The following is a 21,218-nucleotide window of genomic DNA, read 5'->3' as shown; positions in this document are numbered from 1 at the left end:
GTTTTAGGGTTAGGAGCTAGGATTAGGTTAGGTTATTGGGTTAAAGTTAGGGTTAAGTTAATAGGATTTTGAATGGGACTGTTCCACAAGGTTAATTGTGAAAGACTGTGTGTGTGTGTGTGTGTGTGTGTATGTGTGTGTGTGTATGTGTCAGCTATTACCAACCTCTGTACCCTGTATGGGACCGGTGTCACAGGAGGATTTGACATTTTTAAAACCAGCAAAACCCCAGAACAAAGAGCTGTTTAAAAGCATGCTTATGATGCACTTATCAAGCATTTTATTGCTACCAGTCCCATTGCTGGAGGGTGTATCATTTCTGCTCCCTCAAAGCTTTCTGTTTGAGAACTCAGCCCCTATAATCACATGGGCTGCAAACTTCCCTTAGGGAGCGAGATAGAGACAGATAAAGAGAGAGAGACGAGGAAAGAAAGAAAGTGAGGTGGTGGTGCATATTAACCAAGAAATATACAACTATTAAAAGGCCCAGTGCAGTCAAAAACATGATTTTCCTGTGTTTAATATATATTTCCACACTATGAGATTGTAATGATACTGTGAAATTGTGAAAATAATCATGCCCTTTTAGTGTAAGTGCTGTTTGAAGAGAACACCTGACATTTCAGCCTGTTTTGGTTGGCTAGGAGAGTTCCAAACCTCTCTGCCAATAACAGCAAGTTTTCAGTTCTCCCTCCCCACTCATACCTCTCCCAGAAAAGTCCTAGCTTGAGAAATGGCTCTTTGCTGAGAGCCAAAATTTTTGACCATTTTAATTGAAAAAAAATCACAGTAAGGTACTTAATTATTACCCAGAAATGATTTGATATTGAAATAAAAAAAAACAGCTGCATTTTACCAAGGAATGTACTCAATGGTACTCATAATGGTACTCTCACTGCTCACATGAGTAATATTAAACAGTGTGTGTGGTCAGCAGATGAAACTAATTTGAACAATGGCAGTGTCCGAATACCCATACTTACGTTCTAAATAGTAGGCCGTTTGAGTATGCAATAAATCAAGTATACGTTAAATGCCCGGATGTCATACTAATTTTGGCTTTGAAAACAGCTGATAATCAGTTGATCAATTAGATATGGCGATGCACTACCGAAATCAATGAATAGCGGAAAACAATACAATATCTTAGTTTTGCGAAAGTAGTTAGAAAATAGAATGTGAATTTTAAAAAATCTACTATATTTTAAATGCCAGGATTTTATACTAATTTCAGCTTTTCCCCTTGTATAATTTGCAGCACAATTTTTGGAAATTTCGCATTGGAAGAGGGGAGCTGCAAGTTTTGAAAGCTAGAACTCTTGGAAGATGGCGAATAGAGAAGCTTCTGTGGTGGTGTTAAAATGTTAGTAGTTTTTGTTCTCTTTAAAAGGATTGCGACTGTTTCATCACACAGATTTGAAAACAGATTTGCAGCTTGCTGCCTGCTTTGCTTTTAGCTAGCTAGTAGGAGTAGAAGTTCTAACTGTTCGAACAGTAACGTTAGTTACTTGCTGTTGAGCGACCACTTCATATTTAACTTTAGCCTAATTAGCTAGCTAGCTAGCCAAGGCTTTTGTTCAAACTGTTGCAGGGTCTGATGACAATAGCAGGCATTTAATTCAGTGGCAAACAACTCGTGAACACCTGAAATGGCGCCAACGTAAGGTTTTGAGTAAGTAATATATATGGCCATAGCTAGCTCTCTGTTGCCTGCACTATGCAATAGCTATAACTACAGTAACGCAGTAGCCTACATTCCTATTGTCCACATTCCTGGTCCAAACACTTCTCTTTTCTTAATTTTTTCACCTCAGTTTATCTGTGTTGATGCTATGCTATATTAGTTTCTTCCTGAATGTTTAAAGCCTGAACGGGTCTATATTAGTTTCTACCTGAACGGGTCTATATTAGTTTCTACCTGAACGGGTCTATATTAGTTTCTACCTGAACGGGTCTATATTAGTTTCTACCTGAACGGGTCTATATTAGTTACAGCCTAAACGGTTACAACCTGAACGGGTCTATATTAGTTACAGCCTGAACGGGTCTATATTAGTTTCTACCTGAACGGGTCTATATTAGTTTCTACCTGAACAGGTCTATATTAGTTTCTGCCTGAACGGTTACAGCCTGAACGGGTCTATATTAGTTTCTGCCTGAACGGGTCTATATTAGTTTCTACCTGAACGGGTCTATATTAGTTTCTGCCTGAACGGGTCTATATTAGTTTCTGCCTGAACGGGTCTATATTAGTTTCTGCCTGAACGGGTCTATATTAGTTTCTACCTGCACGGTTACAGCCTGAACGGGTCTATATTAGTTTCTACCTGAACGGGTCTATATTAGTTTCTACCTGAACGGGTCTATATTAGTTTCTACCTGAACGGGTCTATATTAGTTTCTACCTGAACGGGTCTATATTAGTTTCTACCTGAACGGGTCTATATTAGTTTCTACCTGAACATAAAGGAGTGAGAGCTGGAGGGGCAGCTGTCACCTGCATGGGTGAAAAACCTTAAGCAAAAATACATGGTACGCTACTGTATGTTATCTTGACATTTATTACTGTGCTGTACTTAGCTAATAATGTGATCCTTTTTCTCTGAGAGAAACAACCCTTTCCCATCGATTTCCTATGCTTCAATGGCACATTCATGTAAGTGTGAAGATAAACATGTTAGAAATGTGCAAGTATTCCAGAGAAATGTACTGCAGTTGAAATAATACCCGTTACAGGGATTTACATGAAGTATGTTTGATGCTGAACGCTATCCTTTTCCATATGTTTTAGGAGTTGAAAGCTCCACCCACCGGAGTCAGCACGGAGGGAGAGGAGGCTACAGCTGCTTCCTGGAAGGGGTATGCTGTGATGGATGAGGCGCTGTGGGGCTGCCATTGCATCATCATCTACTCATCCTCCCAAGGTGCAGCTGTGGGCTCCTCTCCCTCCCAGAAGGGTCCAGATGTGGAGGCTGGAGAAGGAGCGGGAGGAGGTGACTTCCTTGGAGGCATGCCTTATGGTCATTTTACAGGCCATGATTATAAGAAGTAGTTTTAAGTATTCTGTATGTATTTTGTTTATAGCCATTCATTTATTAATTTTGTACTATTTTTGGTGTCCAAGGTGGAGTTCTGTTTTTTTTTCATTTTAAACTGTTTCTTGTTTGTAACAAAATTATATCTACTGTTGGTGTGTTTTTTGGAGCGTTGGGCCAGTAACCGAAACGTTGCTGGATCGACTCCCCGAGCTGGCAAGGTAAAAATCTGTCGCTCTGCCCCTGAGCAAGGCAGTTAACCCACTGTTCCCCAAGCGCCGATGACATGGATGTCGATTAAGGCAGCCCCCCCACACACCTCTCTGATTCAGAGGGGTTGGGTTAAATGCGGAAGTCACATTTCAGGTGAAGGCATACAATTGACTAGGTATCCCCCTTTCCTTGTACTTTCAACATTTCATGATTAAAAATTGCACTCGCACATCTGAGTTATATTGTTGAAGGTGCATGTTAACAACTAGCTCACTTGAAAGAAAAAAATGTACCCCGACACTGCTATTGCTAGTATCCATTTTCTATTAAAGCACAGGTGCCGGCAGCTTTTCGCTCTACTAAACTAAATAAACCATCTTCAATATAATAATAATTGATTACATTTCTATAATGCTTTTCATAACAATCTCAAAGCGCATCAAAAGGGAAAAAAACAACAAGCAATATATTACCATGAGTAGCCCAGCTATACTTGACTACAGTAGGTCAACCAATAGAGGCTAAGTCTGACTGCATACATCCTCCAAAGATGGAGAGTTCATGGGTTGACCAAAGGAAGGTGGTCAGGGCGATAGTTGATGAAGATGGAGTCTGACCATATTTTAGAGAGCTCCTCTGGGAACCAGCCTGAGTCGTGTAGCAACTGGACTGCTCCTTCACAATGCGTGGAACCCACTTGGGTGATGCCTCAGCAGCTCTGGGCGCCAGAAAGCTCATTACACAGTTCAGAGTAGTAGTAACCAGTCGTCCTCATTACGAGCCCTCTGCCTCAGCACTGCATTCCTCTACTGCACCTCCCATTCCTCAAGCTTCATGTGACTCTTCAGTTGAGATGCATGTGTAGGCATACGGTACACTCAAGTTTACGTCGTTCCAAATAAATGGTAGCTACTTAGTTAAGTGTAGCCCAAAACAACTTCACTCCTGTGTAGTGAAAGGTCACTGGGTAGGGCAACAGACGATGCTTTCCGGTTCATATGTGAAGCCGTAACTGATGCTGCGTTCAAGACAACTGGGTGAAAACTCTCCGAATGGGCAAAAATCCTTTTGAACGGTCATCCAACTTGGAATTACAAGTCAGAAACTCAGACACCATCTTAGAGCTCCGACTTCTCCGACTTGAAGATCATCGACGTCATTATTTTTGTAGTCTGATGTCGTTTTGCTTCCGAGTTCCCAGTTGTCTTCAAAGCACTAAAAGTAATGCAGTGGCATGCTTTTTACTAAATAGTATGTGCTATATAGTGGTACGATTAGTACCCAGTAGAAGTAGTAGGCAGGTAGATTTTTACAACACAGACATGTCTATAATGAATTAACATTTTTGGGGTTTAAGGGATGTTGAATCAATGTTGACCTGATGTCCAAATATTGTATCGAAGTCCAAAATACATTTTCGGGATGGATATTGATATGTTTGAGCAAAAGAACACAGCAATAGCCATGGAAAAATGCATAGAATTTGAGTAAATTTGCTTTAAAACTGCAACATGTTCTCTCAGATGCATGTCAAAATGTGTAGAATTGCAGAAAAGTGGCATAATAGTTCAGCCGGAATTGTCCATTGTCACGCCCCCCTGCCATGGCCACCACCTAAGACCCTTTTTGATACAGAAAAACCCTGATATCCTAATAAGTCTTCACAATGCCCTCTGCATAGTCCTAGCCTAGACTGGCAGCAGCCTCCCCTTCCACCGCTAGAGACAACATAACAGCAGTCCCAGCAGGAGGTCTGGGTAGGAAAGAACCCCCATGCCGTCCTCAGCACTGAGTGAGGTGCAGTATAGGGTGAATTAAGGCCATCATGCAATTTTAATGTCCCAGTGGTCAGGTCACTTCACCTTCCTCACACGCTTCCTCTTTCTCTCCTTCTCTCTAACACACTTTAATTCAACCTGCATCTCTGTCTGTTTCCTTAATTTATTACATCATTCACTTCTTAATACATGCCTTCCTTACCTCTCCTTCCTCGACCTCTTCTTAAAACAACACTAAGCAATGAAAGGGATGGATCCCACACTTCTTCTGTCTCTTTCATTCTTTTCTAATACTCTATAGCCTCCTTACCTCTCCTCCCGCTCTTCTTAAAACAACACTCAGATGACAGTGGTGTGGAATAGATCCCATCCGGTCAGCTCAACTCTGGTTACCAGTCAAGCTCTATATTATTGTTCTCACGTTACAGTAACACATGTAATACAAGTCTGTGTTCAAATCACAAGAGAAGAACCATGGAGGTAGTGACACGTTAGTCCACTGGGATCCCCGTTCTGACAGGGCACCACCAGAATAGAATAACTGTGATTATAGGACACACACAAGAGTGCTCACACAGTACATACAAACTGTACACACTTTAAATACTTTATTAGAATCCACAAATCACATTACATCATAAAGGATTCAAACATTTTAAAGGTCGTTGATGTAAGGAAACAAAAAGTACCTTCTCCTCCACACAGCTAGGCTGCCCATAACAGCTGAAACAGAGCAGTACCTTCTCCACACAGCTAGGCTGCCCATAACAGCTGAAACAGAGCAGTATCTTCTCCACACAGCTAGGCTGCCCATAACAGCTGAAACAGAGCAGTACCTTCTCCTCCACACAGCTAGGCTGCCCATAACAGCTGAAACAGAGCAGTACCTTCTCCTCCACACAGCTAGGCTGCCCATAACAGCTGAAACAGAGCAGTATCTTCTCGACACAGCTAGGCTGCCCATAACAGCTGAAACAGAGCAGTACCTTCTCCACACAGCTAGGCTGCCCATAACAGCTGAAACAGAGCAGTACCTTCTCCACACAGCTAGGCTGCCCATAACAGCTGAAACAGAGCAGTACCTTCTCCTCCACACAGCTAGGCTGCCCATAACAGCTGAAACAGAGCAGTACCTTCTCCTCCACACAGCTAGGCTGCCCATAACAACTGAAACATAGCAGAATCTTCTTTACACAGCTAGGCTGCCCATAACAGCTGAAACAGAGCAGTACCTTCTCCTCCACAGAGCTAGGTTGCCCATAACAGCTGAAACAGAGCAGTACCTTCTCCTCCACACAGCTAGGCTGCCCATAACAGCTGAAACAGAGCAGTATCTTGCCCTAACAGCTGAAACAGAGCAGTAACACAGCTAGGCTGCCCATAACAGCTGAAACAGAGCAGTACCTTCTCCTCCACACAGCTAGGCTGCCCATAACAGCTGAAACAGAGCAGTACCTTCTCCACACAGCTAGGCTGCCCATAACAGCTGAAACAGAGCAGTACCTTCTCCTCCACACAGCTAGGCTGCCCATAACAGCTGAAACAGAGCAGTGCCTTCTCCTCCACACAGCTAGGCTGCCCATAACAACTGAAACAGAGCTGTATCTTCTCGACACAGCTAGGCTGCCCATAACAGCTGAAACAAAGCAGTACGTTCTCCACAGAGCTAGGCAGCCCATAACAGCTGAAACAGAGCAGTACCTTCTCCTCCACAGAGCTAGGCTGCCCATAACAGCTGAAACATAGCATAATCTTCTCCACACAGCTAGGCTGCCCATAACAGCTGAAACAGAGCAGTACCTTATTCTCCACACAGCTAGGCTGCCCATAACAACTGAAACAGAGCTGTATCTTCTCGACACAGCTAGGCTGCCCATAACAGCTGAAACAAGGCAGTACGTTCTCCACTGAGCTAGGCAGCCCATAACAGCTGAAACAGAGCAGCATCTTCTCCTGAACAGAGCTAGGCTGCGCATAACAGCTGAAACAGAACAGTATCTTCTCCTCCACACAGCTAGGCTGCCCATAACAGCTGAAACAGAGCAGTACCTTCTCCACACAGCTAGGCTTCCCATAACAGCTGAAACAGAGCAGTACCTTCTCCACACAGCTAGGCTTCCCATAACAGCTGAAACAGAGCAGTACCTTCTCCACACAGCTAGGCTTCCCATAACAGCTGAAACAGAGCAGTACCTTCTCCACACAGCTAGGCTTCCCATAACAGCTGAAACAGAGCAGTACCTTCTCCACACAGCTAGGCTGCCCATAACAGCTTAAACAGAGCAGTACCTTCTCCACACAGCTAGGCTTCCCATAACAGCTGAAACAGAGCAGTACCTTCTCCACACAGCTAGGCTTCCCATAACAGCTGAAACAGAGCAGTACCTTCTCCACACAGCTAGGCTTCCCATAACAGCTGAAACAGAGCAGTACCTTCTCCACACAGCTAGGCTGCCCATAACAGCTGAAACAGAGCAGTACCTTCTCCACACAGCTAGGCTTCCCATAACAGCTGAAACAGAGCAGTACCTTCTCCACACAGCTAGGCTGCCCATAACAGCTTAAACAGAGCAGTACCTTCTCCACACAGCTAGGCTTCCCATAACAGCTGAAACAGAGCAGTACCTTCTCCACACAGCTAGGCTTCCCATAACAGCTGAAACAGAGCAGTACCTTCTCCACACAGCTAGGCTTCCCATAACAGCTGAAACAGAGCAGTACCTTCTCCACACAGCTAGGCTTCCCATAACAGCTGAAACAGAGCAGTACCTTCTCCACACAGCTAGGCTTCCCATAACAGCTGAAACAGAGCAGTACCTTCTCCACACAGCTAGGCTGCCCATAACAGCTGAAACAGAGCAGTACCTAGCCAGTTGTTTTGCTCTACTCTTAGGTAGGCCTGTAATCTGAAGGCTATGTACAGTAAGTCTATGTAGCTGGTCCAGACTGCCAGATATCAACGCCACCAACCTGCATCTGTATCCCAGAGCGACCAAGCGTGAGAGTAAGGCTGGGACCTTACGATACTATATTATCACAATACTTTGGTGAAGATATGATAAGTATTATGATTATGACGATTCTCTATGTATTGTGATTCTATACTGCGATTCAAAACATATTTCTCACCATATGTCTGCTGCAGAGGGGCAAGACTGAGCCATGACAAAAATAGTTTTGGTCAGTCATGGAAATAAAAGTGCTGAAAACAAACTGGCTCCCTATTTAAAATTAAGATGGAGAACAAGCTATGAGGAAAAAATACTGAGTTTTGGTGCAGGTAATGCTGTTTAAAAAAATGATATCCAGATATGTGACTTTCGATTACCCCCCCATCACTAGATATGAGGGACTGGTACTCTCACTCTCACACACACACTCACACACGAAAATGCTAGCAAACCCTCTTTTCAAAAATGAATTACCCTGGTTTCCATTATTGATGTTTATCTGGAACAGAACACTCTAAATAATGAAACTACACTTTCCACATAGTCACAGTTAGTGGCATCCACATAGTCACAGTTAGTGGCATCCACACACAGTCACAGTTAGTGGCATCCACACACAGTCACAGTGAGTGGCATCCACACACAGTCACAGTGAGTGGCATCCACACACAGTCACAGTGAGTGGCATCCACACACAGTCACAGTGAGTGGCATCCACACACAGTCACAGTTAGTGGCATCCACACACAGTCACAGTTAGTGGCATCCACACACAGTCACAGTTAGTGGCATCCACACACAGTCACAGTTAGTGGCATCCACACACAGTCACAGTTAGTGGCATCCACACACAGTCACAGTTAGTGGCATCCACACAGTCACAGTTAGTGGCATCCACACACAGTCACAGTTAGTGGCATCCACACACAGTCACAGTTAGTGGCATCCACACACAGTCACCGTTAGTGGCATCCACATAGTCACAGTTAGTGGCATCCACACAGTCACAGTTAGTGGCATCCACATAGTCACAGTTAGTAGCATCCACACACAGTCACAGTTAGTGGCATCCACACACAGTCACAGTTAGTGGCATCCACATAGTCACAGTTAGTGGCATCCACATAGTCACAGTTAGTGGCATCCACACAGTCACAGTTAGTGGCATCCACACAGTCACAGTTAGTGGCATCCACACACAGTCACAGTTAGTGGCATCCACACAGTCACAGTTAGTGGCATCCACACACAGTCACAGTTAGTGGCATCCACACACAGTCACAGTTAGTGGCATCCACACACAGTCACAGTTAGTGGCATCCACACAGTCACAGTTAGTGGCATCCACACACAGTCACAGTTAGTGGCATCCACACACAGTCACCGTTAGTGGCATCCACATAGTCACAGTTAGTGGCATCCACACACAGTCACCGTTAGTGGCATCCACATAGTCACAGTTAGTGGCATCCACACAGTCACAGTTAGTGGCATCCACACAGTCACAGTTAGTGGCATCCACACAGTCACAGTTAGTGGCATCCACACAGTCACAGTTAGTGGCATCCACACAGTCACAGTTAGTGGCATCCACACACAGTCACAGTTAGTGGCATCCACACACAGTCACAGTTAGTGGCATCCACACACAGTCACAGTTAGTGGCATCCACACACAGTCACAGTTAGTGGCATCCACACAGTCACAGTTAGTGGCATCCACACACAGTCACAGTTAGTGGCATCCACACACAGTCACCGTTAGTGGCATCCACATAGTCACAGTTAGTGGCATCCACACAGTCACAGTTAGTGGCATCCACACAGTCACAGTTAGTGGCATCCACACAGTCACAGTTAGTGGCATCCACACAGTCACAGTTAGTGGCATCCACACACAGTCACAGTTAGTGGCATCCACACAGTCACAGTTAGTGGCATCCACACAGTCACAGTTAGTGGCATCCACACAAGAGGTCGACCGATTATGATTTTTCAATGCCGATACAGATTATTGGATGACAAAAAAAGCCGATACCGATTTTTAAAATGTATTTGTAATAATGACAATTACAACAATACTGAATGATCACTTATTTTAACTTTACATTTACATTTAAGTCATTTAGCAGACGCTCTTACATCAATAAAAATCAATTTAGCCTCAAATAAATAATGAAACATGTTCAATTTGGTTTAAATAATGCAAAAACAAAGTGTTGGAAAGTAAAAGTTAAATATGTGCCATGTAAAAAAGCTAACGTTTAAGTTCCTTGCTCAGAACATGAGAACATATGAAAGCTGGTGGTTCCTTTTAACATGAGTCTTCAATATTCCCAGGTAAGAAGTTTTAGGTTGTAGTTATTATAGCAATTATAGGATTATTTCTCTCTATACCATTTGTATTTCATATACCTTTGACTATTGGATGTTCTTATAGGCACTATAGTATTGCCAGTGTAACAGTATAGCTTCCGTCCCTCTCCTCACCCCTACCTGGGCTCGAACCAGGAACACATCGACAACAGCCACCCTCGAAGCAGCGTTACCCATCGCTCCACAAAAGCCGTGGCCCTTGCAGGGCAAGGGGAACAACTACTCCAAGTCTCAGAGCGAGTGACGTTTGAAACGCTATTAGTGCTAACTAGCTAGCCATTTCACATTACATCGTTACACCGGCCTAATCTCGGGAGTTGATAGGTTTGAAGTCATAAACAGCAGAGCTGCTGGCAAAACGCACGAAAGTGCTGTTTGAATGAATGCTTATGAACCTGCTGGTGCCTACCATCACTCAGTCAGACTGCTCTATCAAATCATAGACTTAATTATAACATAATAACACACAGAAATGCGAGCCATAGGTCATTAATATGGTCGAATCCGGAAACTATCATCTCGAAAACAAGACGTTTATTCTTCCAGTGAAATACGGAACCGTTCTGTATTTTATCTAACGGGTGGCATTAATCAGTCTAAATATTCCTGTTACATTGCACAACCTTCAATGTTATGTCATAATTACGTAAAACTCTGGCAAATTAGTTCGCAATGAGCCAGGCTGCCCAAACTGTTGCATATACCCTGACTCTGCGTGCAATGAACGGCTTCATCACGGATAAGGATCCATGTGTAAGTTTGGGAGGGTTATCATCTCGGACCCTGAGATCCTTTAACACTAGAAAATGCGGGCCTCGGGGGCGGACCCCCACTTTGAGCCAATGAGCAGTCAGTTTGACTCAAAAGATTCTAACAGTCTAATAAATATGGTTGTGTTTATGGAGTGTTTATGAAGGTTTTGGGTAACAGAATAGGAAACAAAATAGCATTTTCATTAGTTTATGTGACTGTAGGCTATCTGTTGCCGCGTGCTCATGTGTGGGGAAAAAATATATTTTTAAAAGGACCTCGTCTCTTCAATTCTCTGAGTTATTTGGCAATGGTAAGGGTTTTGGAAACTCTGAATCTGCTCTCTCTGATAATATATAGAAATCATGTGACTGTAGGATTTTAAAAAGTCACTTTATGGCGCTTCGGGCAAAGAAAATAAACATGTCCTCTTTAAAAAACTGCTTATAACACAAACTCTGTTTGTGATATTGGAATTCTTACACCAACGCGTGTTAAATAGACGTATTTAGGAAAAGTCAAGGAGGCAGGGGGCATGACTTTAAACATGGCAGAGATATTTTCATTTTAAATTCATATTGAGTGAAAATGACTCACTCTGCTCTTCTAGTGTTAAAAAGCCCAGTGATATAACAAGAGCCTTTGCGTGAGTGGGGAGGGAGGGAGAAAAACACAGACTGTGTTTGGTGATGCTGGTGGTTAGTGATGGAGCGCGTGTGTGTGTGTGTGTGTGTGTGTGTGTGTGTGTGTGTGTGTGTGTGTGTGTGTGTCTTCCGCAGGAAGCACTGTAACCCTTTCCTCCATTGTTAACAGTTCAGGTTAATCGTAACACAATGGGTGTAATGGACGTTTGTTTTTCTTACTTGGGGCTGATTATGAGACCTGGAGTGGGGCGATGAAAGCCCTGCACTGGCCAGTATGGTGGGAGGGAGAGGGGGAGAGAGGGAGAGATAGTCTGTGGGAGGGAGTGGGGCGATGAAAGCCCTGCACTGGCCAGTATGGTGGGAGGGAGAGGGGGAGAGAGGGAGAGATAGTCTGTGGGAGGGAGTGGGGAGATGAAAGCCCTGCACTGGCCAGTATGGTGGGGGGGAGAGGGGGAGAGAGGGAGAGATAGTCTGTGAGAGAGATCTCCTCACATCCTCCCCTGGCCCTGTGTGGAGCAGCCACCTGCCCTCCCTCAGATAGCCACCCTCAGCCCTGAATAAAAAGCCCTTCTGGGCAGAGGTGTGTGGGGTGGCCTCTGTACAGCATGGCTAGCTCCTCTGGCTCCAGCTAACAGGCTACTAAACAAGCTAGCAGACTACCGGCTCCAAGCAGGGACACACAGAGCTAAGAATAACCTATGAAATATCTTTAGATCAACTATGCCTGATTTAAAAGATAATGCACCCAAATACTGCTAAGGTTCAAAGTGGTCAAGATTGAAGATGGTGGTGATCCCAGATATGTTATGTGTGGTAATGATCAGTCGATAACACATATCTGAGTAAGTATTTGATGGATAAGACACGGGAAAACAGTGTGTGTGTGTAGTTCGCCTTTCTGCCCGTGTGTGTGGGTGTGTAGTCAGTCCTACAGTAAAGTTAGGGCCTCAATGCTCAGATCACTGGAAGCAGTTTTGTCCCAGAGTTGGCATGGATGTTCCCAGTACCACGCCAGCTCGCACAACGTCCTAATATGGCACTGCAGAGAGCAGGTCATTATGGGAGCTTGAGTCCCCAGAGATCACTAGCCCTCGTTTTGACGTTTTCCCACAGGAAAGAGAAAGGAGACGGCCATGGCTCTTTGGTCAGCAAAGCAAGAAACCTTTCCTCCAGTTTGCCCCTTTCTAAAGTACCATCAACTGACTGCTGGGTGGAGTAGAGTTCAACTAACTAGGTGGAGTAGAGTTCAACTAACTGGGTGGAGTAGAGTTCAACTAACTGGGTGGAGTCGAGTTGAACTAACTGTCAACTAACTGGGTGGAGTAGAGTTCAACTAACTGGGTGGAGTAGAGTTCAACTAACTGGGTGGAGTAGAGTTCAACTAACTGGGTGGAGCAGAGTTCAACTAACTGGGTGGAGTAGAGTTCAACTAAAAGGGTGGAACACTGGGTGGAGCAGAGTTCAACTAACTAGGTGGAGTAGAGTTCAACTAACTGGGTGGAACTCACTGGGTGGAGTAGAGTTCAACTAACTAGGTGGAGTAGAGTTCAACTAACTAGGTGGAGTAGAGTTCAACTAACTGGGTGGAGTAGAGTTCAACTAACTGGGTGGAGTAGAGTTCAACTAACTGGGTGGAGTAGAGTTCAACTAACTGGGTGGAGTAGAGTTCAACTAACTGGGTGGAGTAGAGTTCAACTAACTGGGTGGAGCAGAGTTCAACTAACTGGGTGGAGTACAGTTCAACTAACTGGGTGGAGTAGAGTTCAACAAACTGGGTGGAACTCATTGGGTGGAGTAGAGTTCAACTACCTGGGTGGAGTAGAGTTCAACTACCTGGGTGGAGTAGAGTTCAACTACCTGGGTGGAACTCACTGGGTGGAGTAGAGTTCAACTAACTGGGTGGAGTAGAGTTCAACTAACTGGGTGGAGTAGAGTTCAACTAACTGGGTGGAGTAGAGTTCAACTAACTGGGTGGAACTCACTGGGTGGAGTAGAGTTCAACTAACTGGGTGGAACTCACTGGGTGGAGTAGAGTTCAACTAACTGGGTGGAGTAGAATTCAACTAACTAGGTGGAGTAGAGTTCAACTAACTGGGTGGAGTAGAGTTCAACTAAGTGGGTGGAGTAGAGTTCAACTAAGTGGGTGGAGTAGAGTTCAACTAATTGGGTGGACCTCACTGGGTGGAGTAAAGTTCAACTAAGTGGGTGGAATAGAGTTCAACTAACTGGGTGGAGTAGAGTTCAACTAACTGGGTGGAATAGAGTTCAACTAACTGGGTGGAGTAGAGTTCAACTAACTGGGTGGAGTAGAGTTCAACTAACTGGGTGGAGCAGAGTTCAACTAACTGGGTGGAGTAGAGTTCAACTAACTGGGTGGAGTAGAGTTCAACTAAAAGGGTGGAACACTGGGTGGAGTAGAGTTCAACTAACTGGGTGGAACTCACTGGGTGGAGTAGAGTTCAACTAACTGGGTGGAGTAGAGTTCAACTAACTGGGTGGAGTAGAGTTCAACAAACTGGGTGGAACTCATTGGGTGGAGTAGAGTTCAACTACCTGGGTGGAGTAGAGTTCAACTACCTGGGTGGAGTAGAGTTCAACTACCTGGGTGGAACTCACTGGGTGGAGTAGAGTTCAACTAAGTGGGTGGAGTAGAGTTCAACTAACCGGGTGGAGTAGAGTTCAACTAACTGGGTGGAGTAGAGTTCAACTAACTGGGTGGAGTAGAGTTCAACTAACTGGGTGGAGTAGAGTTCAACTAACTGGGTGGAACTCACTGGGTGGAGTAGAGTTCAACTAACTAGGTGGAGTAGAGTTCAACTAACTGGGTGGAATAGAGTTCAACTAACTGGGTGGAGTAGAGTTCAACTAACTGGGTGGAGTAGAGTTCAACTAACTGGGTGGAGCAGAGTTCAACTAACTGGGTGGAGTAGAGTTCAACTAACTGGGTGGAGTAGAGTTCAACTAAAAGGGTGGAACACTGGGTGGAGTAGAGTTCAACTAACTGGGTGGAACTCACTGGGTGGAGTAGAGTTCAACTAACTGGGTGGAGTAGAGTTCAACTAACTGGGTGGAGTAGAGTTCAACAAACTGGGTGGAACTCATTGGGTGGAGTAGAGTTCAACTACCTGGGTGGAGTAGAGTTCAACTACCTGGGTGGAGTAGAGTTCAACTACCTGGGTGGAACTCACTGGGTGGAGTAGAGTTCAACTAAGTGGGTGGAGTAAAGTTCAACTAACCGGGTGGAGTAGAGTTCAACTAACTGGGTGGAGTAGAGTTCAACTAACTGGGTGGACCTCACTGGGTGGAGTAGAGTTCAACTAAGTGGGTGGAATAGAGTTCAACTAACTGTGTGGAGTAGAGTTCAACTCACTGGGTGGAGTAGAGTTCAACTACCTGGGTGGAGTAGAGTTCAACTAAGTGGGTGGAGTAGAGTTCAACTAAGTGGGTGGAATAGAGTTCAACTAACTGGGTGGAGTAGAGTTCAACTAACTGGGTGGAGTAGAATTCAGAGTAGAATTCAACTAACTGGGAGGAATAAAGTTCAACTAACTAGGTGGAGCAGAGTTCAACTAACTGGGTGGAGTAGAGTTCAACTAATTGGGTGGACCTCACTGGGTGGAGTAGAGTTCAACTAAGTGGGTGGAATAGAGTTAAACTAACTGGGTGGAGTAGAGTTCAGAGTAGAATTCAACTAACTGGGAGGAATAAAGTTCAACTAACTAGGTGGAGTAGAGTTCAACTAAATGGGTGAAGTAGAGTTCAACTAAGTGGGTGGAGTAGAGTTCAGAGTAGAGTTCAACTAACTGGGTGGAATAAAGTTCAACTAACTGGGTGGAATAAAGTTCAACTAACTGGGTGGAATAGAGTTCAAATAACTGGGAGGAGTAGAATTCAACTAACTGGGTGGAGTAGAGTTCAACTAACTGGGAGGAGTAGAATTCAACTAACTGGGTGGAGTAGAGTTCAACTAACTGGGTGGAATAAAGTTCAACTAACTGGGTGGAATAGAGTTCAACTAACTGGGTGGAGTAGAGTTCAACTAACTGGGTGGAGTAGAGTTAAACTAACTGGGTGGAATAAAGTTTAACTAACTGGGTGGAGTAGAGTTCAACTAACTGGGTGGAATAGAGTTCAACTAACTGGGAGGAGTAGAGTTCAACTAACTGGGTGGAGTAGAGTGCAACTAACTGGGTGGAATAGAGTTTGACTAACTGACACCTGGATGGAACTACTGTAAAATATTGAACTCATATCTGCCTCAAAAGAAGGACACTTGAATTGTCTTTGAAATACACAACAATATTAGTGAACCCATGTGGGGTAAAACTGAAAGCAGGGTCAATGGTTTTTATTTTTATTTGACCTTTATTTAACTAGGCAAGTCAGTTAAGAACAAATTCTTATTTTCAATGAGGAACAGTGTGTTAACTGCCTTGTTCAGGGGCAGAACGACAGATTTTTACCTTGTCAGCTCAGGGAAAAAATAACAGCCTCTTTGAAAGTACAGTAGCAGTAAAACCAATCAACATTTGATAAGGCTTCCAAGAGTGAGAAAATTGAGATGCCTGACCGAACACATCTACTGTACATGAACCTATTCCTTTACACATCAAACACACTGGCATACAAACCACCCAGACACACAAATCCATCCCCAAAGGGCAGAAGCGTCAGGCGGAGAGTCATGTGAACTTAATCAAAAACGGCGAACAACGTGTGACGACTCTGGCAGAAACTCTGTTATTACCAGAAGGCAATATCACTAACAATCCAAAAACAGCATATAGCCAATAGAGAGAAACAGATTGGCATCTATTGTTTCAATTATAGGCCTGGACTTATGTAGTCAACTGGTTTGGTCTATAGGCTTTTGGTCGACTGATATTTCTTTGGATGAGCAATAAAGCATTGTAGTTCAAATATTTAATAAGAAAGCGATCCTTAAATAATTAGCAAAACATTCAATAAACCGCTCCATGTCCGGAAATTGCATTCAAGAATGAATGTGACTGTTTCTAGTCTTTGCTTTAATAAAGGCTTTACATTTTTTTTTTTTAAACATTAGACTCTGGTATGCTTATAATTTATTTAGTGTTGTTTAAACGGTTCCAAACAGTCAGAAAAGGTTTATTGTAATCTAACAGCATCTGTTTGGAAACATAATACGCAGACAAAGCTTGTTCCTTACCTTCTTTTTCTCCATCTCCAGTATTTAACAACTAGTCACATTTATTCCACACATCTGACTTCCCCTTTACTTCCTGAGAAACCAGTACACATTCCCCCATCTCCAGTTTGTCACGTCCTCTGCATCCATTTTGCTGTTACGGTGTTCAGAGTTTGTTAAAACCCATTTATTGATGTGATTATGACATGCAATAGGTCAGGCCCTGTCAGTCATGTGCATGAGATGCATACGTGTCACGTGCACGTTGAGGGAATAGGGACTGTTTTAACCTTAGCGATTTCAGTAACATAACTTTTCAGTAAGAAATGGCTGTAATTTTTATTTATTTATATATTTTACCCTTATTTTACCAGGTAGGCTGACTGAGAACACATTCTCATTTACAGCAACGACCTGTAGAACAGTTACAGGGGAGAGGATAAAAGAGCCAATTGTAGACTGGGGATGATTAGGTGACCATGATGGTATGAGGGCCAGATTGGGAATTTAGCCAGGACACCAGGGTTAACCAGGCTTAACACCCCTACTCTTACTATAAGTACCATGGGATCTTTACTGTCCACAGAGAGTCAGGACACCAGGGTTAACAACCCTACTCTTATGATAAGTACCATGGGATATTTAGTGACCACAGAGAGTCAGGACACCAGGGTTAACAACCCTACTCTTATGATAAGTACCATGGGATATTTAGTGTCCACAGAGAGTCAGGACACCAGGGTTAACAACCCTACTCTTATGATAAGTACCATGGGATATTTAGTGACCACAGAGAGTCAGGACACCAGGGTTAACAACCCTACTCTTATGATAAGTACCATGGGATATTTAGTGTCCACAGAGAGTCAGGACACCAGGGTTAACAACCCTACTCTTATGATAAGTACCATGGGATATTTAGTGACCACAGAGAGTCAGGACACCAGGGTTAACAACCCTACTCTTATGATAAGTACCATGGGATATTTAGTGTCCACAGAGAGTCAGGACACCAGGGTTAACAACCCTACTCTTATGATAAGTACCATGGGATATTTAGTGACCACAGAGAGTCAGGACACCAGGGTTAACACCCCTACTCTTATGATAAGTACCATGGGATATTTAGTGACCACAGAGAGTCAGGACACCAGGGTTAACAACCCTACTCTTATGATAAGTACCATGGGATATTTAGTGACCACAGAAAGTCAGGACATCCGTTTAACATCCCATCTGAAAGACAGCACCCTAAACAGTGCAATGTACCCAATCACTGCCCTGGGGCATTGGGATATTTTTTTAGACCAAAGGAAAGAGTGCCTCTTACTGGCCCTCGAACACAACTTCCAGCAGCATCTGGTCTCCCATCCAGGGACCAACCTGGACCAACCCTGCTTAGCTTCAGAGACAAGCCAGCAGTGGGTTGCATGGTGGTATACTGCTGGCAGGGTGGTATACTGCTGGCAGGGTGGTATACTGCTGGCAGGGTGGTATACTGATGGCAGGGTGGTATACTGCTGGCAGGGTGGTATACTGATGGCAGGGTGGTATACTGCTGGCAGGGTGGTATACTGCTGGCAGGGTGGTATACTGCTGGCAGGGTGGTATGCTGCTGGCAGGGTGGTATACTGATGGCAGGGTGGTATACTACTGGCAGGGTGGTATACTGATGGCAGGGTGGTATACTGCTGGCAGGGTGGTATACTGATGGCAGGGTGGTATACTGATGGCAGGGTGGTATACTGCTGGCAGGGTGGTATACTACTGGCAGGGTGGTATACTGTTGGCAGGGTGGTATACTGATGGCAGGGTGGTATACTGCTGGCAGGGTGGTATACTGCTGGCAGGGTGGTATACTGATGGCAGGGTGGTATACTGATGGCAGGGTGGTATACTGTTGGCAGGGTGGTATACTGATGGCAGGGTGGTATACTGTTGGCAGGGTGGTATACTGATGGCAGGGTGGTATACTGATGGCAGGGTGGTATACTGCTGGCAGGGTGGTATACTGCTGGCAGGTGGTATACTGATGGCAGGGTGGTATACTGCTGGCAGGGTGGTATACTGCTGGCAGGGTGGTATACTGATGGCAGGGTGGTATACTGTTGGCAGGGTGGTATACTGTTGGCAGGGTGGTATACTGATGGCAGGGTGGTATACTGATGGCAGGGTGGTATACTGTTGGCAGGGTGGTATACTGACTGGCAGGGTGGTATACTGATGGCAGGGTGGTATACTGCTGGCAGGGTGGTATACTGTTGGCAGGGTGGTATACTGTTGGCAGGGTGGTATACTGATGGCAGGGTGGTATACTGATGGCAGGGTGGTATACTGCTGGCAGGGTGGTATACTGTATGCTGCTGGCAGCTGGTGGTATACTGATGGCAGGGTGGTATACTACTGGCAGGGTGGTATACTGATGGCAGGGTGGTATACTGATGGCAGGGTGGTATACTGATGGCAGGGTGGTATACTGCTGGCAGGGTGGTATACTGATGGCAGGGTGGTATACTGATGGCAGGGTGGTATACTACTGGCAGGGTGGTATGCTGCTGGCAGGGTGGTATACTACTGGCAGGGTGGTATACTGATGGCAGGGTGGTATACTACTGGCAGGGTGGTATACTGCTGGCAGGGTGGTATACTACAGGGTGGCAGGGTGGTATACTAATGGCAGGGTGGTATACTACTGGCAGGGTGGTATACTGATGGCAGGGTGGTATACTACTGGCAGGGTGGTATGCTGCTGGCAGGGTGGTATGCTGCTGGCAGGGTGGTATACTACTGGCAGGGTGGTATACTACTGGCAGGGTGGTATACTGATGGCAGGGTGGTATACTGCTGGCAGGGTGGTATGCTGCTGGCAGGGTGGTATACTACTGGCAGGGTGGTATACTGATGGCAGGGTGGTATACTGATGGCAGGGTGGTATACTGCTGGCAGGGTGGTATGCTGCTGGCAGGGTGGTATACTACTGGCAGGGTGGTATACTGATGGCAGGGTGGTATGCTGCTGGCAGGGTGGTATACTACTGGCAGGGTGGTATACTACTGGCAGGGTGGTATACTGATGGCAGGGTGGTATGCTGCTGGCAGGGTGGTATACTGATGGCAGGGTGGTATGCTACTGGCAGGGTGGTATACTGATGGCAGGGTGGTATACTACTGGCAGGGTGGTATACTGATGGCAGGGTGGTATACTACTGGCAGGGTGGTATACTGATGGCAGGGTGGTATACTACTGGCAGGGTGGTATGCTGCTGGCAGGGTGGTATGCTGCTGGCAGGGTGGTATGCTGCTGGCAGGGTGGTATACTACTGGCAGGGTGGTATACTGATGGCAGGGTGGTATACTGATGGCAGGGTGGTATGCTGCTGGCAGGGTGGTATACTACTGGCAGGGTGGTATACTGATGGCAGGGTGGTATACTGATGGCAGGGTGGTATACTGATGGCAGGGTGGTATACTGCTGGCAGGGTGGTATACTACTGGCAGGGTGGTATACTGATGGCAGGGTGGTATACTACTGGCAGGGTGGTATACTACTGGCAGGGTGGTATACTACTGGCAGGGTGGTATACTGATGGCAGGGTGGTATGCTGCTGGCAGGGTGGTATACTGATGGCAGGGTGGTATACTACTGGCAGGGTGGTATACTACTGGCAGGGTGGTATTCTGCTGGCAGGGTGGTATACTGATGGCAGGGTGGTATGCTACTGGCAGGGTGGTATACTGATGGCAGGGTGGTATACTACTGGCAGGGTGGTATACTGATGGCAGGGTGGTATGCTACTGGCAGGGTGGTATGCTACTGGCAGGGTGGTATACTGATGGCAGGGTGGTATGCTACTGGCAGGGTGGTATACTGATGGCAGGGTGGTATGCTACTGGCAGGGTGGTATACTGCTGGCAGGGTGGTATACTGATGGCAGGGTGGTATACTACTGGCAGGGTGGTATACTGATGGCAGGGTGGTATACTACTGGCAGGGTGGTATACTGATGGCAGGGTGGTATGCTGCTGGCAGGGTGGTATACTACTGGCAGGGTGGTATACTGCTGGCAGGGTGGTATACTGATGGCAGGGTGGTATGCTACTGGCAGGGTGGTATACTGCTGGCAGGGTGGTATACTGATGGCAGGGTGGTATACTGATGGCAGGGTGGTATGCTACTGGCAGGGTGGTATACTACTGGCAGGGTGGTATACTGATGGCAGGGTGGTATGCTGCTGGTATTATGTTGCAGCTTCAGCAACACGGACAGCGTGATTCACACTGTTGATGCTCTGTGGTGGTCGCTGCA

The 21,218-nt window shown here is 45.4% G+C and overlaps 1 protein-coding gene across 1 annotated transcript in view; it reads right to left on the bottom strand.

Moving 5' to 3' along the window:
* Positions 1-21,218, bottom strand: part of LOC115115946 (rab GTPase-activating protein 1-like) — a 159,991-nt gene that overhangs the window by 54,912 nt on the left and 83,861 nt on the right.

The sequence above is a fragment of the Oncorhynchus nerka genome, linkage group LG22 (genome assembly GCF_034236695.1).
Source record: "Oncorhynchus nerka isolate Pitt River linkage group LG22, Oner_Uvic_2.0, whole genome shotgun sequence".
NCBI classification, from domain to species: domain Eukaryota; kingdom Metazoa; phylum Chordata; class Actinopteri; order Salmoniformes; family Salmonidae; genus Oncorhynchus; species Oncorhynchus nerka.
This window is presented reverse-complemented; position numbering and strand designations above follow the sequence as displayed.